Consider the following 24,807-nt stretch of genomic DNA (forward strand, 5'->3'; position numbering starts at 1 on the left):
TGGAGTCAAGCTATCCAGGCTGATGAAGGCTGATAGACAGAAACCGGTCCTTGGATGCTTGATTCCGGTCTGGGAAAGGCATGGCTTGGTAGTTCGGACTGGACTGTTCCCATGAGGCACAGGGTCAGAGCTGATTTGCATATAGCCAGTGTCTAACCCAGGGTGGTGTGGAGTGCAAAAAAACGATGGATTTGGGCCCAGATCCTTGTACTGGGGTGAGTGTATGACATTGTTCTACATTCTGTCCATCAACTGTGTTTTTTGCAATTTTCACCCCGAGTGGGCTGGGTATGCTCAGACGTGAGTCCCAGGCTCTCCACACCACTGGAGTCAAGCTATCCAGGCTGATGAAGGCTGATAGCCAGAAACCGGTCCTTGGATGCTTGATTCCGGTCTGGGAAAGGCATGGCTTGGTAGTTCGGACTGGACTGTTCCCATGAGGCACAGGGTCAGAGCTGATTTGCATATAGCCAGTGTCTAACCCAGGGTGGTGTGGAGTGCAAAAAAACGATGGATTTGGGCCCAGATCCTTGTACTGGGGTGAGTGTATGACATTGTTCTACATTCTGTCCATCAACTGTGTTTTTTGCAATTTTCACCCCGAGTGGGCTGGGTATGCTCAGACGTGAGTCCCAGGCTCTCCACACCACTGGAGTCAAGCTATCCAGGCTGATGAAGGCTGATAGCCAGAAACCGGTCCTTGGATGCTTGATTCCGGTCTGGGAAAGGCATGGCTTGGTAGTTCGGACTGGACTGTTCCCATGAGGCACAGGGTCAGAGCTGATTTGCATATAGCCAGTGTCTAACCCAGGGTGGTGTGGAGTGCAAAAAAACGATGGATTTGGGCCCAGATCCTTGTACTGGGGTGAGTGTATGACATTGTTCTACATTCTGTCCATCAACTGTGTTTTTTGCAATTTTCACCCCGAGTGGGCTGGGTATGCGCAGACGTGAGTCCTAGGCTCTCCACACCACTGGAGTCAAGCTATCTAGGCTGATGAAGGCTGATAGCCAGAAACCGGTCCTTGGATGCTTGATTCCGGTCTGGGAAAGGCATGGCTTGGTAGTTCGGACTGGACTGTTCCCATGAGGCACAGGATCAGAGCTGATTTGCATATAGCCAGTGTCTAACCCAGGGTGGTGTGGAGTGCAAAAAAACGATGGATTTGGGCCCAGATCCTTGTACTGGGGTGAGTGTATGACATTGTTCTACATTCTGTCCATCAACTGTGTTTTTTGCAATTATCACCCTGAGTGGGCTGGTATGCTCAGACGTGAGTCCCAGGCTCTCCACACCACTGGAGTCAAGCTATCCAGGCTGATGAAGGCTGATAGCCAGAAACCGGTCCTTGGATGCTTGATTCCATTCTGGGAAAGGCATGGCTTGGTAGTTCGGACTGGACTGTTCCCATGAGGCACAGGGTCAGAGCTGATTTGCATATAGCCAGTGTCTAACCCAGGGTGGTGTGGAGTGCAAAAAAAATGATGGATTTGGGCCCAGATCCTTGTACTGGGGTGAATGTATGACATTGTTCTACATTCTGTCCATCAACTGTGATTTTAGCAATTTTCACCCTGAGTGGGCTGGGTATGCTCAGACGTGAGTCCCAGGCTCTCCACACCACTGGAGTCAAGCTAGCCAGGCTGATGAAGGCTGATAGCCAGAAACCGGTCCTTGGATGCTTGATCCCGGTCTGGGAAAGGCATGACTTGGTAGTTCGGACTGGACTGTTCCCATGAGGCACAGGGTCAGAGCTGATTTGCATATAGCCAGTGTCTAACCCAGGGTGGTGTGGAGTGCAAAAAAATGATAGATTTGGGCCCAGATCCTTGTACTGGGGAGAGTGTATGACATTGTTCTACATTCTGTCCATCAACTGTGTTTTTTGCAATTTTCACCCCGAGTGGGCTGGGTATGCTCAGACATGAGTCCCAGGCTCTCCACACCACTGGAGTCAAGCTCTCCAGGCTGATGAAGGCTGATAGCCAGAAACCGGTCCTTGGATGCTTGATTCCGGTCTGGGAAAGGCATGGCTTGGTAGTTCGGACTGGACTGTTCCCATGAGGCACAGGGTCAGAGCTGATTTGCATATAGCCAGTGTCTAACCCAGGGTGGTGTGGAGTGCAAAAAAACGATGGATTTGGGCCCAGATCCTTGTACTTGGGTGAGTGTATGACATTGTTCTACATTCTGTCCATCAACTGTGTTTTTTGCAATTTTCACCCCGAGTGGGCTGGGTATGCTCAGACGTGAGTCCCTGGCTCTCCACACCACTGGAGTCAAGCTATCCAGGCTGATGAAGGCTGATAGACAGAAACCGGTCCTTGGATGCTTGATTCCGGTCTGGGAAAGGCATGGCTTGGTAGTTCGGACTGGACTGTTCCCATGAGGCACAGGGTCAGAGATGATTTGCATATAGCCAGTGTCTAACCCAGGGTGGTGTGGAGTGCAAAAAAACGATGGATTTGGGCCCAGATCTTTGTACTGGGGTGAGTGTATGACATTGTTCTACATTCTGTCCATCAACTGTGTTTTTTGCAATTTTCACCCCGAGTGGGCTGGGTATGCGCAGACGTGAGTCCTAGGCTCTCCACACCACTGGAGTCAAGCTATCTAGGCTGATGAAGGCTTATAGCCAGAAACCGGTCCTTGGATGCTTGATTCCGGTCTGGGAAAGGCATGGCTTGGTAGTTCGGACTGGACTGTTCCCATGAGGCACAGGGTCAGAGATGATTTGCATATAGCCAGTGTCTAACCCAGGGTGGTGTGGAGTGCAAAAAAACGATGGATTTGGGCCCAGATCCTTGTACTGGGGTGAGTGTATGACATTGTTCTACATTCTGTCCATCAACTGTGTTTTTTGCAATTATCACCCTGAGTGGGCTGGTATGCTCAGACGTGAGTCCCAGGCTCTCCACACCACTGGAGTCAAGCTATCCAGGCTGATGAAGGCTGATAGCCAGAAACCGGTCCTTGGATGCTTGATTCCATTCTGGGAAAGGCATGGCTTGGTAGTTCGGACTGGACTGTTCCCATGAGGCACAGGGTCAGAGCTGATTTGCATATAGCCAGTGTCTAACCCAGGGTGGTGTGGAGTGCAAACAAACGATGGATTTGGGCCCAGATCCTTGTACTGGGATGAGTGTATGACATTGTTCTACATTCTGTCCATCAACTGTGTTTTTTGCAATTTTCACCCCGAGTGGGCTTGGTATGCGCAGCCGTGAGTCCTAGGCTCTCCACACCACTGGAGTCAAGCTATCTAGGCTGATGAAGGCTGATAGCCAGAAACCGGTCCTTGGATGCTTGATTCCGGTCTGGGAAAGGCATGGCTTGGTAGTTCGGACTGGACTGTTCCCATGAGGCACAGGATCAGAGCTGATTTGCATATAGCCAGTGTCTAACCCAGGGTGGTGTGGAGTGCAAAAAAACGATGGATTTGGGCCCAGATCCTTGTACTGGGGTGAGTGTATGACATTGTTCTACTATCTGTCCATCAACTGTGTTTTTTGCAATTATCACCCTGAGTGGGCTGGGTATGCTCAGACGTGAGTCCCAGGCTCTGCACACCACTGGAGTGAAGCTATCCAGGCTGAAGAAGGCTGATAGCCAGAAACCGGTCCTTGGATGCTTGATTCCGGTCTGGGAAAGGCATGGCTTGGTAGTTCCGACTGGACTATTCCCATGAGTCACAGGGTCAGAGCTGATTTGCAAATAGCCAGTGTCTAACCCAGGGTGGTGTGGAGTGCAAAAAAAACGATGGATTTGGGCCCAGATCCTTGTACTGGGGTGAATGTATGACATTGTTCTACATTCTGTCCATCAACTGTGTTTTTTGCAATTTTCACCCTGAGTGGGCTGGGTATGCTCAGACGTGAGTCCCAGGCTCTCCACACCACTGGAGTCAAGCTATCCAGGCTGATGAAGGCTGATAGCCAGAAACCGGTCCTTGGATGCTTGATCCCGGTCTGGGAAAGGCATGGCTTGGTAGTTCGGACTGGACTGTTCCCATGAGGCACAGGGTCAGAGCTGATTTGCATATAGCCAGTGTCTAACCCAGGGTGGTGTGGAGTGCAAAAAAACGATGGATTTGGGCCCAGATCCTTGTACTGGGGTGAGTGTATGACATTGTTCTACATTCTGTCCATCAACTGTGTTTTTTGCAATTTTCACCCCGAGTGGGCTGGGTATGCTCAGACATGAGTCCCAGGCTCTCCACACCACTGGAGTCAAGCTCTCCAGGCTGATGAAGGCTGATAGCCAGAAACCGGTCCTTGGATGCTTGATTCCGGTCTGGGAAAGGCATGGCTTGGTAGTTCGGACTGGACTGTTCCCATGAGGCACAGGGTTAGAGCTGATTTGCATATAGCCAGTGTCTAACCCAGGGTGGTGTGGAGTGCAAAAAAACGATGGATTTGAGCCCAGGACCTTGTACTGGGGTGAGTGTATGACATTGTTCTACATTCTGTCCATCAACTGTGTTTTTTGCAATTTTCACCCCGAGTGGGCTGGGTATGCTCAGACGTGAGTCCCAGGCTCTCCACACCACTGGAGTCAAGCTATCCAGGCTGATGAAGGCTGATAGCCAGAAACCGGTCCTTGGATGCTTGATTCCGGTCTGGGAAAGGCATGGCTTGGTAGTTCGGACTGGACTGTTCCCATGAGGCACAGGGTCAGAGATGATTTGCATATAGCCAGTGTCTAACCCAGGGTGGTGTGGAGTGCAAAAAAACGATGGATTTGGGCCCAGATCCTTGTACTGGGGTGAGTGTATGACATTGTTCTACATTCTGTCCATCAACTGTGTTTTTTGCAATTTTCACCCCGAGTGGGCTGGGTATGCTCAGACGTGAGTCCCAGGCTCTCCACACCACTGGAGTCAAGCTATCCAGGCTGATGAAGGCTGATAGCCAGAAACCGTTCCTTGGATGCTTGATTCCGGTCTGGGAAAGGCATGGCTTGGTAGTTCGGACTGGACTGTTCCCATGAGGCACAGGGTCAGAGCTGATTTGCATATAGCCAGTGTCTAACCCAGGGTGGTGTGGAGTGCAAAAAAACGATGGATTTGGGCCCAGATCCTTGTACTTGGGTGAGTGTATGACATTGTTCTACATTCTGTCCATCAACTGTGTTTTTTGCAATTTTCACCCCGAGTGGGCTGGGTATGCTCAGACGTGAGTCCCTGGCTCTCCACACCACTGGAGTCAAGCTATCCAGGCTGATGAAGGCTGATAGACAGAAACCGGTCCTTGGATGCTTGATTCCGGTCTGGGAAAGGCATGGCTTGGTAGTTCGGACTGGACTGTTCCCATGAGGCACAGGGTCAGAGCTGATTTGCATATAGCCAGTGTCTAACCCAGGGTGGTGTGGAGTGCAAAAAAACGATGGATTTGGGCCCAGATCCTTGTACTGGGGTGAGTGTATGACATTGTTCTACATTCTGTCCATCAACTGTGTTTTTTGCAATTTTCACCCCGAGTGGGCTGGGTATGCTCAGACGTGAGTCCCAGGCTCTCCACACCACTGGAGTCAAGCTCTCCAGGCTGATGAAGGCTGATAGCCAGAAACCGGTCCTTGGATGCTTGATTCCGGTCTGGGAAAGGCATGGCTTGGTAGTTCGGACTGGACTGTTCCCATGAGGCACAGGGTCAGAGCTGATTTGCATATAGCCAGTGTCTAACCCAGGGTGGTGTGGAGTGCAAAAAAACGATGGATTTGGGCCCAGATCCTTGTACTGGGGTGAGTGTATGACATTGTTCTACATTCTGTCCATCAACTGTGTTTTTTGCAATTTTCACCCCGAGTGGGCTGGGTATGCTCAGACGTGAGTCCCAGGCTCTCCACACCACTGGAGTCAAGCTATCCAGGCTGATGAAGGCTGATAGCCAGAAACCGGTCCTTGGATGCTTGATTCCGGTCTGGGAAAGGCATGGCTTGGTAGTTCGGACTGGACTGTTCCCATGAGGCACAGGGTCAGAGATGATTTGCATATAGCCAGTGTCTAACCCAGGGTGGTGTGGAGTGCAAAAAAACGATGGATTTGGGCCCAGATCCTTGTACTGGGGTGAGTGTATGACATTGTTCTACATTCTGTCCATCAACTGTGTTTTTTGCAATTTTCACCCCGAGTGGGCTGGGTATGCGCAGACGTGAGTCCTAGGCTCTCCACACCACTGGAGTCAAGCTATCTAGGCTGATGAAGGCTGATAGCCAGAAACCGGTCCTTGGATGCTTGATTCCGGTCTGGGAAAGGCATGGCTTGGTAGTTCGGACTGGACTGTTCCCATGAGGCACAGGATCAGAGCTGATTTGCATATAGCCAGTGTCTAACCCAGGGTGGTGTGGAGTGCAAAAAAACGATGGATTTGGGCCCAGATCCTTGTACTGGGGTGAGTGTATGACATTGTTCTACATTCTGTCCATCAACTGTGTTTTTTGCAATTATCACCCTGAGTGGGCTGGTATGCTCAGACGTGAGTCCCAGGCTCTCCACACCACTGGAGTCAAGCTATCCAGGCTGATGAAGGCTGATAGCCAGAAACCGGTCCTTGGATGCTTGATTCCATTCTGGGAAAGGCATGGCTTGGTAGTTCGGACTGGACTGTTCCCATGAGGCACAGGGTCAGAGCTGATTTGCATATAGCCAGTGTCTAACCCAGGGTGGTGTGGAGTGCAAACAAACGATGGATTTGGGCCCAGATCCTTGTACTGGGATGAGTGTATGACATTGTTCTACATTCTGTCCATCAACTGTGTTTTTTGCAATTTTCACCCCGAGTGGGCTGGGTATGCGCAGCCGTGAGTCCTAGGCTCTCCACACCACTGGAGTCAAGCTATCTAGGCTGATGAAGGCTGATAGCCAGAAACCGGTCCTTGGATGCTTGATTCCGGTCTGGGAAAGGCATGGCTTGGTAGTTCGGACTGGACTGTTCCCATGAGGCACAGGATCAGAGCTGATTTGCATATAGCCAGTGTCTAACCCAGGGTGGTGTGGAGTGCAAAAAAACGATGGATTTGGGCCCAGATCCTTGTACTGGGGTGAGTGTATGACATTGTTCTACTATCTGTCCATCAACTGTGTTTTTTGCAATTATCACCCTGAGTGGGCTGGGTATGCTCAGACGTGAGTCCCAGGCTCTGCACACCACTGGAGTGAAGCTATCCAGGCTGAAGAAGGCTGATAGCCAGAAACCGGTCCTTGGATGCTTGATTCCGGTCTGGGAAAGGCATGGCTTGGTAGTTCCGACTGGACTATTCCCATGAGGCACAGGGTCAGAGCTGATTTGCAAATAGCCAGTGTCTAACCCAGGGTGGTGTGGAGTGCAAAAAAAACGATGGATTTGGGCCCAGATCCTTGTACTGGGGTGAATGTATGACATTGTTCTATGTTCTGTCCATCAACTGTGTTTTTTGCAATTTTCACCCTGAGTGGGCTGGGTATGCTCAGACGTGAATCCCAGGCTCTCCACACCACTGGAGTCAAGCTATCCAGGCTGATGAAGGCTGATAGCCAGAAACCGGTCCTTGGATGCTTGATCCCGGTCTGGGAAAGGCATGGCTTGGTAGTTCGGACTGGACTGTTCCCATGAGGCACAGGGTCAGAGCTGATTTGCATATAGCCAGTGTCTAACCCAGGGTGGTGTGGAGTGCAAAAAAACGATGGATTTGGGCCCAGATCCTTGTACTGGGGTGAGTGTATGACATTGTTCTACATTCTGTCCATCAACTGTGTTTTTTGCAATTTTCACCCCGAGTGGGCTGGGTATGCTCAGACGTGAGTCCCAGGCTCTCCACACCACTGGAGTCAAGCTATCCAGGCTGATGAAGGCTGATAGCCAGAAACCGGTCCTTGGATGCTTGATTCCGGTCTGGGAAAGGCATGGCTTGGTAGTTCGGACTGGACTGTTCCCATGAGACACAGGGTCAGAGCTGATTTGCATATAGCCAGTGTCTAACCCAGGGTGGTGTGGAGTGCAAAAAAATGATAGATTTGGGCCCAGATCCTTGTACTGGGGAGAGTGTATGACATTGTTCTACATTCTGTCCATCAACTGTGTTTTTTGCAATTTTCACCCCGAGTGGGCTGGGTATGCTCAGACGTGAGTCCCTGGCTCTCCACACCACTGGAGTCAAGCTATCCAGGCTGATGAAGGCTGATAGCCAGAAACCGTTCCTTGGATGCTTGATTCCGGTCTGGGAAAGGCATGGCTTGGTAGTTCGGACTGGACTGTTCCCATGAGGCACAGGGTCAGAGCTGATTTGCATATAGCCAGTGTCTAACCCAGGGTGGTGTGGAGTGCAAAAAAACGATGGATTTGGGCCCAGATCCTTGTACTTGGGTGAGTGTATGACATTGTTCTACATTCTGTCCATCAACTGTGTTTTTTGCAATTTTCACCCCGAGTGGGCTGGGTATGCTCAGACGTGAGTCCCTGGCTCTCCACACCACTGGAGTCAAGCTATCCAGGCTGATGAAGGCTGATAGACAGAAACCGGTCCTTGGATGCTTGATTCCGGTCTGGGAAAGGCATGGCTTGGTAGTTCGGACTGGACTGTTCCCATGAGGCACAGGGTCAGAGCTGATTTGCATATAGCCAGTGTCTAACCCAGGGTGGTGTGGAGTGCAAAAAAACGATGGATTTGGGCCCAGATCCTTGTACTGGGGTGAGTGTATGACATTGTTCTACATTCTGTCCATCAACTGTGTTTTTTGCAATTTTCACCCCGAGTGGGCTGGGTATGCTCAGACGTGAGTCCCAGGCTCTCCACACCACTGGAGTCAAGCTCTCCAGGCTGATGAAGGCTGATAGCCAGAAACCGGTCCTTGGATGCTTGATTCCGGTCTGGGAAAGGCATGGCTTGGTAGTTCGGACTGGACTGTTCCCATGAGGCACAGGGTCAGAGCTGATTTGCATATAGCCAGTGTCTAACCCAGGGTGGTGTGGAGTGCAAAAAAACGATGGATTTGGGCCCAGATCCTTGTACTGGGGTGAGTGTATGACATTGTTCTACATTCTGTCCATCAACTGTGTTTTTTGCAATTTTCACCCCGAGTGGGCTGGGTATGCTCAGACGTGAGTCCCTGGCTCTCCACACCACTGGAGTCAAGCTATCCAGGCTGATGAAGGCTGATAGCCAGAAACCGGTCCTTGGATGCTTGATTCCGGTCTGGGAAAGGCATGGCTTGGTAGTTCGGACTGGACTGTTCCCATGAGGCACAGGGTCAGAGATGATTTGCATATAGCCAGTGTCTAACCCAGGGTGGTGTGGAGTGCAAAAAAACGATGGATTTGGGCCCAGATCCTTGTACTTGGGTGAGTGTATGACATTGTTCTACATTCTGTCCATCAACTGTGTTTTTTGCAATTTTCACCCCGAGTGGGCTGGGTATGCTCAGACGTGAGTCCCTGGCTCTCCACACCACTGGAGTCAAGCTATCCAGGCTGATGAAGGCTGATAGACAGAAACCGGTCCTTGGATGCTTGATTCCGGTCTGGGAAAGGCATGGCTTGGTAGTTCGGACTGGACTGTTCCCATGAGGCACAGGGTCAGAGCTGATTTGCATATAGCCAGTGTCTAACCCAGGGTGGTGTGGAGTGCAAAAAAACGATGGATTTGGGCCCAGATCCTTGTACTGGGGTGAGTGTATGACATTGTTCTACATTCTGTCCATCAACTGTGTTTTTTGCAATTTTCACCCCGAGTGGGCTGGGTATGCTCAGACGTGAGTCCCAGGCTCTCCACACCACTGGAGTCAAGCTCTCCAGGCTGATGAAGGCTGATAGCCAGAAACCGGTCCTTGGATGCTTGATTCCGGTCTGGGAAAGGCATGGCTTGGTAGTTCGGACTGGACTGTTCCCATGAGGCACAGGGTCAGAGCTGATTTGCATATAGCCAGTGTCTAACCCAGGGTGGTGTGGAGTGCAAAAAAACGATGGATTTGGGCCCAGATCCTTGTACTGGGGTGAGTGTATGACATTGTTCTACATTCTGTCCATCAACTGTGTTTTTTGCAATTTTCACCCCGAGTGGGCTGGGTATGCTCAGACGTGAGTCCCAGGCTCTCCACACCACTGGAGTCAAGCTATCCAGGCTGATGAAGGCTGATAGCCAGAAACCGGTCCTTGGATGCTTGATTCCGGTCTGGGAAAGGCATGGCTTGGTAGTTCGGACTGGACTGTTCCCATGAGGCACAGGGTCAGAGATGATTTGCATATAGCCAGTGTCTAACCCAGGGTGGTGTGGAGTGCAAAAAAACGATGGATTTGGGCCCAGATCCTTGTACTGGGGTGAGTGTATGACATTGTTCTACATTCTGTCCATCAACTGTGTTTTTTGCAATTTTCACCCCGAGTGGGCTGGGTATGCTCAGACGTGAGTCCCTGGCTCTCCACACCACTGGAGTCAAGCTATCCAGGCTGATGAAGGCTGATAGACAGAAACCGGTCCTTGGATGCTTGATTCCGGTCTGGGAAAGGCATGGCTTGGTAGTTCGGACTGGACTGTTCCCATGAGGCACAGGGTCAGAGCTGATTTGCATATAGCCAGTGTCTAACCCAGGGTGGTGTGGAGTGCAAAAAAATGATAGATTTGGGCCCAGATCCTTGTACTGGGGAGAGTGTATGACATTGTTCTACATTCTGTCCATCAACTGTGTTTTTTGCAATTTTCACCCCGAGTGGGCTGGGTATGCTCAGACATGAGTCCCAGGCTCTCCACACCACTGGAGTCAAGCTCTCCAGGCTGATGAAGGCTGATAGCCAGAAACCGGTCCTTGGATGCTTGATTCCGGTCTGGGAAAGGCATGGCTTGGTAGTTCGGACTGGACTGTTCCCATGAGGCACAGGGTCAGAGCTGATTTGCATATAGCCAGTGTCTAACCCAGGGTGGTGTGGAGTGCAAAAAAACGATGGATTTGGGCCCAGATCCTTGTACTTGGGTGAGTGTATGACATTGTTCTACATTCTGTCCATCAACTGTGTTTTTTGCAATTTTCACCCCGAGTGGGCTGGGTATGCTCAGACGTGAGTCCCTGGCTCTCCACACCACTGGAGTCAAGCTATCCAGGCTGATGAAGGCTGATAGACAGAAACCGGTCCTTGGATGCTTGATTCCGGTCTGGGAAAGGCATGGCTTGGTAGTTCGGACTGGACTGTTCCCATGAGGCACAGGGTCAGAGCTGATTTGCATATAGCCAGTGTCTAACCCAGGGTGGTGTGGAGTGCAAAAAAACGATGGATTTGGGCCCAGATCCTTGTACTGGGGTGAGTGTATGACATTGTTCTACATTCTGTCCATCAACTGTGTTTTTTGCAATTTTCACCCCGAGTGGGCTGGGTATGCTCAGACGTGAGTCCCAGGCTCTCCACACCACTGGAGTCAAGCTCTCCAGGCTGATGAAGGCTGATAGCCAGAAATCGGTCCTTGGATGCTTGATTCCGGTCTGGGAAAGGCATGGCTTGGTAGTTCGGACTGGACTGTTCCCATGAGGCACAGGGTCAGAGCTGATTTGCATATAGCCAGTGTCTAACCCAGGGTGGTGTGGAGTGCAAAAAAACGATGGATTTGGGCCCAGATCCTTGTACTGGGGTGAGTGTATGACATTGTTCTACATTCTGTCCATCAACTGTGTTTTTTGCAATTTTCACCCCGAGTGGGCTGGGTATGCTCAGACGTGAGTCCCAGGCTCTCCACACCACTGGAGTCAAGCTATCCAGGCTGATGAAGGCTGATAGCCAGAAACCGGTCCTTGGATGCTTGATTCCGGTCTGGGAAAGGCATGGCTTGGTAGTTCGGACTGGACTGTTCCCATGAGGCACAGGGTCAGAGATGATTTGCATATAGCCAGTGTCTAACCCAGGGTGGTGTGGAGTGCAAAAAAACGATGGATTTGGGCCCAGATCCTTGTACTGGGGTGAGTGTATGACATTGTTCTACATTCTGTCCATCAACTGTGTTTTTTGCAATTTTCACCCCGAGTGGGCTGGGTATGCGCAGACGTGAGTCCTAGGCTCTCCACACCACTGGAGTCAAGCTATCTAGGCTGATGAAGGCTGATAGCCAGAAACCGATCCTTGGATGCTTGATTCCGGTCTGGGAAAGGCATGGCTTGGTAGTTCGAACTGGACTGTTCCCATGAGGCACAGGATCAGAGCTGATTTGCATATAGCCAGTGTCTAACCCAGGGTGGTGTGGAGTGCAAAAAAACGATGGATTTGGGCCCAGATCCTTGTACTGGGGTGAGTGTATGACATTGTTCTACTATCTGTCCATCAACTGTGTTTTTTGCAATTATCACCCTGAGTGGGCTGGGTATGCTCAGACGTGAGTCCCAGGCTCTGCACACCACTGGAGTGAAGCTATCCAGGCTGAAGAAGGCTGATAGCCAGAAACCGGTCCTTGGATGCTTGATTCCGGTCTGGGAAAGGCATGGCTTGGTAGTTCCGACTGGACTATTCCCATGAGGCACAGGGTCAGAGCTGATTTGCAAATAGCCAGTGTCTAACCCAGGGTGGTGTGGAGTGCAAAAAAAACGATGGATTTGGGCCCAGATCCTTGTACTGGGGTGAATGTATGACATTGTTCTACATTCTGTCCATCAACTGTGTTTTTTGCAATTTTCACCCTGAGTGGGCTGGGTATGCTCAGACGTGAATCCCAGGCTCTCCACACCACTGGAGTCAAGCTATCCAGGCTGATGAAGGCTGATAGCCAGAAACCGGTCCTTGGATGCTTGATCCCGGTCTGGGAAAGGCATGGCTTGGTAGTTCGGACTGGACTGTTCCCATGAGGCACAGGGTCAGAGCTGATTTGCATATATCCAGTGTCTAACCCAGGGTGGTGTGGAGTGCAAAAAAACGATGGATTTGGGCCCAGATCCTTGTACTGGGGTGAGTGTATGACATTGTTCTACATTCTGTCCATCAACTGTGTTTTTTGCAATTTTCACCCCGAGTGGGCTGGGTATGCTCAGACATGAGTCCCAGGCTCTCCACACCACTGGAGTCAAGCTCTCCAGGCTGATGAAGGCTGATAGCCAGAAACCGGTCCTTGGATGCTTGATTCCGATCTGGGAAAGGCATGGCTTGGTAGTTCCAACTGGACTGTTCCCATGAGGCACAGGGTTAGAGCTGATTTGCATATAGCCAGTGTCTAACCCAGGGTGGTGTGGAGTGCAAAAAAACGATGGATTTGAGCCCAGGACCTTGTACTGGGGTGAGTGTATGACATTGTTCTACATTCTGTCCATCAACTGTGTTTTTTGCAATTTTCACCCCGAGTGGGCTGGGTATGCTCAGACGTGAGTCCCAGGCTCTCCACACCACTGGAGTCAAGCTATCCAGGCTGATGAAGGCTGATAGCCAGAAACCGGTCCTTGGATGCTTGATTCCGGTCTGGGAAAGGCATGGCTTGGTAGTTCGGACTGGACTGTTCCCATGAGGCACAGGGTCAGAGATGATTTGCATATAGCCAGTGTCTAACCCAGGGTGGTGTGGAGTGCAAAAAAACGATGGATTTGGGCCCAGATCCTTGTACTGGGGTGAGTGTATGACATTGTTCTACATTCTGTCCATCAACTGTGTTTTTTGCAATTTTCACCCCGAGTGGGCTGGGTATGCTCAGACGTGAGTCCCAGGCTCTCCACACCACTGGAGTCAAGCTATCCAGGCTGATGAAGGCTGATAGCCAGAAACCGGTCCTTGGATGCTTGATTCCGGTCTGGGAAAGGCATGGCTTGGTAGTTCGGACTGGACTGTTCCCATGAGACACAGGGTCAGAGCTGATTTGCATATAGCCAGTGTCTAACCCAGGGTGGTGTGGAGTGCAAAAAAATGATAGATTTGGGCCCAGATCCTTGTACTGGGGAGAGTGTATGACATTGTTCTACATTCTGTCCATCAACTGTGTTTTTTGCAATTTTCACCCCGAGTGGGCTGGGTATGCTCAGACGTGAGTCCCTGGCTCTCCACACCACTGGAGTCAAGCTATCCAGGCTGATGAAGGCTGATAGCCAGAAACCGTTCCTTGGATGCTTGATTCCGGTCTGGGAAAGGCATGGCTTGGTAGTTCGGACTGGACTGTTCCCATGAGGCACAGGGTCAGAGCTGATTTGCATATAGCCAGTGTCTAACCCAGGGTGGTGTGGAGTGCAAAAAAACGATGGATTTGGGCCCAGATCCTTGTACTTGGGTGAGTGTATGACATTGTTCTACATTCTGTCCATCAACTGTGTTTTTTGCAATTTTCACCCCGAGTGGGCTGGGTATGCTCAGACGTGAGTCCCTGGCTCTCCACACCACTGGAGTCAAGCTATCCAGGCTGATGAAGGCTGATAGACAGAAACCGGTCCTTGGATGCTTGATTCCGGTCTGGGAAAGGCATGGCTTGGTAGTTCGGACTGGACTGTTCCCATGAGGCACAGGGTCAGAGCTGATTTGCATATAGCCAGTGTCTAACCCAGGGTGGTGTGGAGTGCAAAAAAACGATGGATTTGGGCCCAGATCCTTGTACTGGGGTGAGTGTATGACATTGTTCTACATTCTGTCCATCAACTGTGTTTTTTGCAATTTTCACCCCGAGTGGGCTGGGTATGCTCAGACGTGAGTCCCAGGCTCTCCACACCACTGGAGTCAAGCTCTCCAGGCTGATGAAGGCTGATAGCCAGAAACCGGTCCTTGGATGCTTGATTCCGGTCTGGGAAAGGCATGGCTTGGTAGTTCGGACTGGACTGTTCCCATGAGGCACAGGGTCAGAGCTGATTTGCATATAGCCAGTGTCTAACCCAGGGTGGTGTGGAGTGCAAAAAAACGATGGATTTGGGCCCAGATCCTTGTACTGGGGTGAGTGTATGACATTGTTCTACATTCTGTCCATCAACTGTGTTTTTTGCAATTTTCACCCCGAGTGGGCTGGGTATGCTCAGACGTGAGTCCCAGGCTCTCCACACCACTGGAGTCAAGCTATCCAGGCTGATGAAGGCTGATAGCCAGAAACCGGTCCTTGGATGCTTGATTCCGGTCTGGGAAAGGCATGGCTTGGTAGTTCGGACTGGACTGTTCCCATGAGGCACAGGGTCAGAGATGATTTGCATATAGCCAGTGTCTAACCCAGGGTGGTGTGGAGTGCAAAAAAACGATGGATTTGGGCCCAGATCCTTGTACTGGGGTGAGTGTATGACATTGTTCTACATTCTGTCCATCAACTGTGTTTTTTGCAATTTTCACCCCGAGTGGGCTGGGTATGCTCAGACGTGAGTCCCTGGCTCTCCACACCACTGGAGTCAAGCTATCCAGGCTGATGAAGGCTGATAGACAGAAACCGGTCCTTGGATGCTTGATTCCGGTCTGGGAAAGGCATGGCTTGGTAGTTCGGACTGGACTGTTCCCATGAGGCACAGGGTCAGAGCTGATTTGCATATAGCCAGTGTCTAACCCAGGGTGGTGTGGAGTGCAAAAAAACGATGGATTTGGGCCCAGATCCTTGTACTGGGGTGAGTGTATGACATTGTTCTACATTCTGTCCATCAACTGTGTTTTTTGCAATTTTCACCCCGAGTGGGCTGGGTATGCTCAGACGTGAGTCCCAGGCTCTCCACACCACTGGAGTCAAGCTATCCAGGCTGATGAAGGCTGATAGCCAGAAACCGGTCCTTGGATGCTTGATTCCGGTCTGGGAAAGGCATGGCTTGGTAGTTCGGACTGGACTGTTCCCATGAGGCACAGGGTCAGAGCTGATTTGCATATAGCCAGTGTCTAACCCAGGGTGGTGTGGAGTGCAAAAAAACGATGGATTTGGGCCCAGATCCTTGTACTGGGGTGAGTGTATGACATTGTTCTACATTCTGTCCATCAACTGTGTTTTTTGCAATTTTCACCCCGAGTGGGCTGGGTATGCTCAGACGTGAGTCCCAGGCTCTCCACACCACTGGAGTCAAGCTATCCAGGCTGATGAAGGCTGATAGCCAGAAACCGGTCCTTGGATGCTTGATTCCGGTCTGGGAAAGGCATGGCTTGGTAGTTCGGACTGGACTGTTCCCATGAGGCACAGGGTCAGAGCTGATTTGCATATAGCCAGTGTCTAACCCAGGGTGGTGTGGAGTGCAAAAAAACGATGGATTTGGGCCCAGATCCTTGTACTGGGGTGAGTGTATGACATTGTTCTACATTCTGTCCATCAACTGTGTTTTTTGCAATTTTCACCCCGAGTGGGCTGGGTATGCGCAGACGTGAGTCCTAGGCTCTCCACACCACTGGAGTCAAGCTATCTAGGCTGATGAAGGCTGATAGCCAGAAACCGGTCCTTGGATGCTTGATTCCGGTCTGGGAAAGGCATGGCTTGGTAGTTCGGACTGGACTGTTCCCATGAGGCACAGGATCAGAGCTGATTTGCATATAGCCAGTGTCTAACCCAGGGTGGTGTGGAGTGCAAAAAAACGATGGATTTGGGCCCAGATCCTTGTACTGGGGTGAGTGTATGACATTGTTCTACATTCTGTCCATCAACTGTGTTTTTTGCAATTATCACCCTGAGTGGGCTGGTATGCTCAGACGTGAGTCCCAGGCTCTCCACACCACTGGAGTCAAGCTATCCAGGCTGATGAAGGCTGATAGCCAGAAACCGGTCCTTGGATGCTTGATTCCATTCTGGGAAAGGCATGGCTTGGTAGTTCGGACTGGACTGTTCCCATGAGGCACAGGGTCAGAGCTGATTTGCATATAGCCAGTGTCTAACCCAGGGTGGTGTGGAGTGCAAAAAAAATGATGGATTTGGGCCCAGATCCTTGTACTGGGGTGAATGTATGACATTGTTCTACATTCTGTCCATCAACTGTGATTTTAGCAATTTTCACCCTGAGTGGGCTGGGTATGCTCAGACGTGAGTCCCAGGCTCTCCACACCACTGGAGTCAAGCTAGCCAGGCTGATGAAGGCTGATAGCCAGAAACCGGTCCTTGGATGCTTGATCCCGGTCTGGGAAAGGCATGACTTGGTAGTTCGGACTGGACTGTTCCCATGAGGCACAGGGTCAGAGCTGATTTGCATATAGCCAGTGTCTAACCCAGGGTGGTGTGGAGTGCAAAAAAATGATAGATTTGGGCCCAGATCCTTGTACTGGGGAGAGTGTATGACATTGTTCTACATTCTGTCCATCAACTGTGTTTTTTGCAATTTTCACCCCGAGTGGGCTGGGTATGCTCAGACATGAGTCCCAGGCTCTCCACACCACTGGAGTCAAGCTCTCCAGGCTGATGAAGGCTGATAGCCAGAAACCGGTCCTTGGATGCTTGATTCCGGTCTGGGAAAGGCATGGCTTGGTAGTTCGGACTGGACTGTTCCCATGAGGCACAGGGTCAGAGCTGATTTGCATATAGCCAGTGTCTAACCCAGGGTGGTGTGGAGTGCAAAAAAACGATGGATTTGGGCCCAGATCCTTGTACTTGGGTGAGTGTATGACATTGTTCTACATTCTGTCCATCAACTGTGTTTTTTGCAATTTTCACCCCGAGTGGGCTGGGTATGCTCAGACGTGAGTCCCTGGCTCTCCACACCACTGGAGTCAAGCTATCCAGGCTGATGAAGGCTGATAGACAGAAACCGGTCCTTGGATGCTTGATTCCGGTCTGGGAAAGGCATGGCTTGGTAGTTCGGACTGGACTGTTCCCATGAGGCACAGGGTCAGAGCTGATTTGCATATAGCCAGTGTCTAACCCAGGGTGGTGTGGAGTGCAAAAAAACGATGGATTTGGGCCCAGATCCTTGTACTGGGGTGAGTGTATGACATTGTTCTACATTCTGTCCATCAACTGTGTTTTTTGCAATTTTCACCCCGAGTGGGCTGGGTATGCTCAGACGTGAGTCCCAGGCTCTCCACACCACTGGAGTCAAGCTCTCCAGGCTGATGAAGGCTGATAGCCAGAAACCGGTCCTTGGATGCTTGATTCCGGTCTGGGAAAGGCATGGCTTGGTAGTTCGGACTGGACTGTTCCCATGAGGCACAGGGTCAGAGATGATTTGCATATAGCCAGTGTCTAACCCAGGGTGGTGTGGAGTGCAAAAAAACGATGGATTTGGGCCCAGATCCTTGTACTGGGGTGAGTGTATGACATTGTTCTACATTCTGTCCATCAACTGTGTTTTTTGCAATTTTCACCCCGAGTGGGCTGGGTATGCGCAGACGTGAGTCCTAGGCTCTCCACACCACTGGAGTCAAGCTATCTAGGCTGATGAAGGCTTATAGCCAGAAACCGGTCCTTGGATGCTTGATTCCGGTCTGGGAAAGGCATGGCTTGGTAGTTCGGACTGGACTGTTCCCATGAGGCACAGGGTCAGAGATGATTTGCATATAGCCAGTGTCTAACCCAGGGTGGTGTGGAGTGCAAAAAAACGATGGATTTGGGCCCAGATCCTTGTACTGGGGTGAGTGTATGACATTGTTCTACATTCTGTCCATCAACTGTGTTTTTTGCAATTATCACCCTGAGTGGGCTGGTATGCTCAGACGTGAGTCCCAGGCTCTCCACACCACTGGAGTCAAGCTATCCAGGCTGATGAAGGCTGATAGCCAGAAACCGGTCCTTGGATGCTTGATTCCATTCTGGGAAAGGCATGGCTTGGTAGTTCGGACTGGACTGTTCCCATGAGGCACAGGGTCAGAGCTGATTTGCATATAGCCAGTGTCTAACCCAGGGTGGTGTGGAGTGCAAACAAACGATGGATTTGGGCCCAGATCCTTGTACTGGGATGAGTGTATGACATTGTTCTACATTCTGTCCATCAACTGTGTTTTTTGCAATTTTCACCCCGAGTGGGCTTGGTATGCGCAGCCGTGAGTCCTAGGCTCTCCACACCACTGGAGTCAAGCTATCTAGGCTGATGAAGGCTGATAGCCAGAAACCGGTCCTTGGATGCTTGATTCCGGTCTGGGAAAGGCATGGCTTGGTAGTTCGGACTGGACTGTTCCCATGAGGCACAGGATCAGAGCTGATTTGCATATAGCCAGTGTCTAACCCAGGGTGGTGTGGAGTGCAAAAAAACGATGGATTTGGGCCCAGATCCTTGTACTGGGGTGAGTGTATGACATTGTTCTACTATCTGTCCATCAACTGTGTTTTTTGCAATTATCACCCTGAGTGGGCTGGGTATGCTCAGACGTGAGTCCCAGGCTCTGCACACCACTGGAGTGAAGCTATCCAGGCTGAAGAAGGCTGATAGCCAGAAACCGGTCCTTGGATGCTTGATTCCGGTCTGGGAAAGGCATGGCTTGGTAGTTCCGACTGGACTATTCCCATGAGTCACAGGGTCAGAGCTGATTTGCAAATAGCCAGTGTCTAACCCAGGGTGGTGTGGAGTGCAAAAAAAACGATGGATTTGGGCCCAGATCCTTGTACTGGGGTGAATGTATGACATTGTTCTACATTCTGTCCATCAACTGTGTTTTTTGCAATTTTCACCCTGAGTGGGCTGGGTATGCTCAGACGTGAGTCCCAGGCTCTCCACACCACTGGAGTCAAGCTATCCAGGCTGATGAAGGCTGATAGCCAGAAACCGGTCCTTGGATGCTTGATCCCGGTCTGGGAAAGGCATGGCTTGGTAGTTCGGACTGGACTGTTCCCATGAGGCACAGGGTCAGAGCTGATTTGCATATAGCCAGTGTCTAACCCAGGGTGGTGTGGAGTGCAAAAAAACGATGGATTTGGGCCCAGATCCTTGTACTGGGGTGAGTGTATGACATTGTTCTACATTCTGTCCATCAACTGTGTTTTTTGCAATTTTCACCCCGAGTGGGCTGGGTATGCTCAGACATGAGTCCCAGGCTCTCCACACCACTGGAGTCAAGCTCTCCAGGCTGATGAAGGCTGATAGCCAGAAACCGGTCCTTGGATGCTTGATTCCGGTCTGGGAAAGGCATGGCTTGGTAGTTCGGACTGGACTGTTCCCATGAGGCACAGGGTTAGAGCTGATTTGCATATAGCCAGTGTCTAACCCAGGGTGGTGTGGAGTGCAAAAAAACGATGGATTTGAGCCCAGGACCTTGTACTGGGGTGAGTGTATGACATTGTTCTACATTCTGTCCATCAACTGTGTTTTTTGCAATTTTCACCCCGAGTGGGCTGGGTATGCTCAGACGTGAGTCCCAGGCTCTCCACACCACTGGAGTCAAGCTATCCAGGCTGATGAAGGCTGATAGCCAGAAACCGGTCCTTGGATGCTTGATTCCGGTCTGGGAAAGGCATGGCTTGGTAGTTCGGACTGGACTGTTCCCATGAGGCACAGGGTCAGAGATGATTTGCATATAGCCAGTGTCTAACCCAGGGTGGTGTGGAGTGCAAAAAAACGATGGATTTGGGCCCAGATCCTTGTACTGGGGTGAGTGTATGACATTGTTCTACATTCTGTCCATCAACTGTGTTTTTTGCAATTTTCACCCCGAGTGGGCTGGGTATGCTCAGACGTGAGTCCCAGGCTCTCCACACCACTGGAGTCAAGCTATCCAGGCTGATGAAGGCTGATAGCCAGAAACCGTTCCTTGGATGCTTGATTCCGGTCTGGGAAAGGCATGGCTTGGTAGTTCGGACTGGACTGTTCCCATGAGGCACAGGGTCAGAGCTGATTTGCATATAGCCAGTGTCTAACCCAGGGTGGTGTGGAGTGCAAAAAAACGATGGATTTGGGCCCAGATCCTTGTACTTGGGTGAGTGTATGACATTGTTCTACATTCTGTCCATCAACTGTGTTTTTTGCAATTTTCACCCCGAGTGGGCTGGGTATGCTCAGACGTGAGTCCCTGGCTCTCCACACCACTGGAGTCAAGCTATCCAGGCTGATGAAGGCTGATAGACAGAAACCGGTCCTTGGATGCTTGATTCCGGTCTGGGAAAGGCATGGCTTGGTAGTTCGGACTGGACTGTTCCCATGAGGCACAGGGTCAGAGCTGATTTGCATATAGCCAGTGTCTAACCCAGGGTGGTGTGGAGTGCAAAAAAACGATGGATTTGGGCCCAGATCCTTGTACTGGGGTGAGTGTATGACATTGTTCTACATTCTGTCCATCAACTGTGTTTTTTGCAATTTTCACCCCGAGTGGGCTGGGTATGCTCAGACGTGAGTCCCAGGCTCTCCACACCACTGGAGTCAAGCTCTCCAGGCTGATGAAGGCTGATAGCCAGAAACCGGTCCTTGGATGCTTGATTCCGGTCTGGGAAAGGCATGGCTTGGTAGTTCGGACTGGACTGTTCCCATGAGGCACAGGGTCAGAGCTGATTTGCATATAGCCAGTGTCTAACCCAGGGTGGTGTGGAGTGCAAAAAAACGATGGATTTGGGCCCAGATCCTTGTACTGGGGTGAGTGTATGACATTGTTCTACATTCTGTCCATCAACTGTGTTTTTTGCAATTTTCACCCCGAGTGGGCTGGGTATGCTCAGACGTGAGTCCCAGGCTCTCCACACCACTGGAGTCAAGCTATCCAGGCTGATGAAGGCTGATAGCCAGAAACCGGTCCTTGGATGCTTGATTCCGGTCTGGGAAAGGCATGGCTTGGTAGTTCGGACTGGACTGTTCCCATGAGGCACAGGGTCAGAGATGATTTGCATATAGCCAGTGTCTAACCCAGGGTGGTGTGGAGTGCAAAAAAACGATGGATTTGGGCCCAGATCCTTGTACTGGGGTGAGTGTATGACATTGTTCTACATTCTGTCCATCAACTGTGTTTTTTGCAATTTTCACCCCGAGTGGGCTGGGTATGCGCAGACGTGAGTCCTAGGCTCTCCACACCACTGGAGTCAAGCTATCTAGGCTGATGAAGGCTGATAGCCAGAAACCGGTCCTTGGATGCTTGATTCCGGTCTGGGAAAGGCATGGCTTGGTAGTTCGGACTGGACTGTTCCCATGAGGCACAGGATCAGAGCTGATTTGCATATAGCCAGTGTCTAACCCAGGGTGGTGTGGAGTGCAAAAAAACGATGGATTTGGGCCCAGATCCTTGTACTGGGGTGAGTGTATGACATTGTTCTACATTCTGTCCATCAACTGTGTTTTTTGCAATTATCACCCTGAGTGGGCTGGTATGCTCAGACGTGAGTCCCAGGCTCTCCACACCACTGGAGTCAAGCTATCCAGGCTGATGAAGGCTGATAGCCAGAAACCGGTCCTTGGATGCTTGATTCCATTCTGGGAAAGGCATGGCTTGGTAGTTCGGACTGGACTGTTCCCATGAGGCACAGGGTCAGAGCTGATTTGCATATAGCCAGTGTCTAACCCAGGGTGGTGTGGAGTGCAAACAAACGATGGATTTGGGCCCAGATCCTTGTACTGGGATGAGTGTATGACATTGTTCTACATTCTGTCCATCAACTGTGTTTTTTGCAATTTTCACCCCGAGTGGGCTGGGTATGCGCAGCCGTGAGTCCTAGGCTCTCCACACCACTGGAGTCAAGCTATCTAGGCTGATGAAGGCTGATAGCCAGAAACCGGTCCTTGGATGCTTGATTCCGGTCTGGGAAAGGCATGGCTTGGTAGTTCGGACTGGACTGTTCCCATGAGGCACAGGATCAGAGCTGATTTGCATATAGCCAGTGTCTAACCCAGGGTGGTGTGGAGTGCAAAAAAACGATGGATTTGGGCCCAGATCCTTGTACTGGGGTGAGTGTATGACATTGTTCTACTATCTGTCCATCAACTGTGTTTTTTGCAATTATCACCCTGAGTGGGCTGGGTATGCTCAGACGTGAGTCCCAGGCTCTGCACACCACTGGAGTGAAGCTATCCAGGCTGAAGAAGGCTGATAGCCAGAAACCGGTCCTTGGATGCTTGATTCCGGTCTGGGAAAGGCATGGCTTGGTAGTTCCGACTGGACTATTCCCATGAGGCACAGGGTCAGAGCTGATTTGCAAATAGCCAGTGTCTAACCCAGGGTGGTGTGGAGTGCAAAAAAATGATGGATTTGGGCCCAGATCCTTGTTCTGGGGTGAATGTATGACATTGTTCTACATTCTGTCCATCAACTGTGATTTTAGCAATTTTCACCCTGAGTGGGCTGGGTATGCTCAGACGTGAGTCCCAGGCTCTCCACACCACTGGAGTCAAGCTAGCCAGGCTGATGAAGGCTGATAGCCAGAAACCGGTCCTTGGATGCTTGATCCCGGTCTGGGAAAGGCATGGCTTGGTAGTTCGGACTGGACTGTTCCCATGAGGCACAGGGTCAGAGCTGATTTGCATATAGCCAGTGTCTAACCCAGGGTGGTGTGGAGTGCAAAAAAATGATAGATTTGGGCCCAGATCCTTGTACTGGGGTGAGTGTATGACATTGTTCTACATTCTGTCCATCAACTGTGTTTTTTGCAATTTTCACCCCGAGTGGGCTGGGTATGCTCAGACATGAGTCCCAGGCTCGCCACACCACTGGAGTCAAGCTCTCCAGGCTGATGAAGGCTGATAGCCAGAAACCGGTCCTTGGATGCTTGATTCCGGTCTGGGAAAGGCATGGCTTGGTAGTTCGGACTGGACTGTTCCCATGAGGCACAGGGTCAGAGCTGATTTGCATATAGCCAGTGTCTAACCCAGGGTGGTGTGGAGTGCAAAAAAACGATGGATTTGGGCCCAGATCCTTGTACTTGGGTGAGTGTATGACATTGTTCTACATTCTGTCCATCAACTGTGTTTTTTGCAATTTTCACCCCGAGTGGGCTGGGTATGCTCAGACGTGAGTCCCTGGCTCTCCACACCACTGGAGTCAAGCTATCCAGGCTGATGAAGGCTGATAGACAGAAACCGGTCCTTGGATGCTTGATTCCGGTCTGGGAAAGGCATGGCTTGGTAGTTCGGACTGGACTGTTCCCATGAGGCACAGGGTCAGAGCTGATTTGCATATAGCCAGTGTCTAACCCAGAGTGGTGTGGAGTGCAAAAAAACGATGGATTTGGGCCCAGATCCTTGTACTGGGGTGAGTGTATGACATTGTTCTACATTCTGTCCATCAACTGTGTTTTTTGCAATTTTCACCCCGAGTGGGCTGGGTATGCTCAGACATGAGTCCCAGGCTCTCCACACCACTGGAGTTAAGCTCTCCAGGCTGATGAAGGCTGATAGCCAGAAACCGGTCCTTGGATGCTTGATTCCGGTCTGGGAAAGGCATGGCTTGGTAGTTCGGACTGGACTGTTCCCATGAGGCACAGGGTCAGAGCTGATTTGCATATAGCCAGTGTCTAACCCAGGGTGGTGTGGAGTGCAAAAAAACGATGGATTTGAGCCCAGGACCTTGTACTGGGGTGAGTGTATGACATTGTTCTACATTCTGTCCATCAACTGTGTTTTTTGCAATTTTCACCCCGAGTGGGCTGGGTATGCTCAGACGTGAGTCCCAGGCTCTCCACACCACTGGAGTCAAGCTATCCAGGCTGATGAAGGCTGATAGCCAGAAACCGGTCCTTGGATGCTTGATTCCGGTCTGGGAAAGGCATGGCTTGGTAGTTCGGACTGGACTGTTCCCATGAGGCACAGGGTCAGAGATGATTTGCATATAGCCAGTGTCTAACCCAGGGTGGTGTGGAGTGCAAAAAAACGATGGATTTGGGCCCAGATCCTTGTACTGGGGTGAGTGTATGACATTGTTCTACATTCTGTCCATCAACTGTGTTTTTTGCAATTTTCACCCCGAGTGGGCTGGGTATGCTCAGACGTGAGTCCCAGGCTCTCCACACCACTGGAGTCAAGCTATCCAGGCTGATGAAGGCTGATAGCCAGAAACCGGTCCTTGGATGCTTGATTCCGGTCTGGGAAAGGCATGGCTTGGTAGTTCGGACTGGACTGT

The sequence above is a fragment of the Lissotriton helveticus genome, chromosome 7 (assembly GCF_964261635.1).
Source record: "Lissotriton helveticus chromosome 7, aLisHel1.1, whole genome shotgun sequence".
NCBI lineage: Eukaryota > Metazoa > Chordata > Amphibia > Caudata > Salamandridae > Lissotriton > Lissotriton helveticus.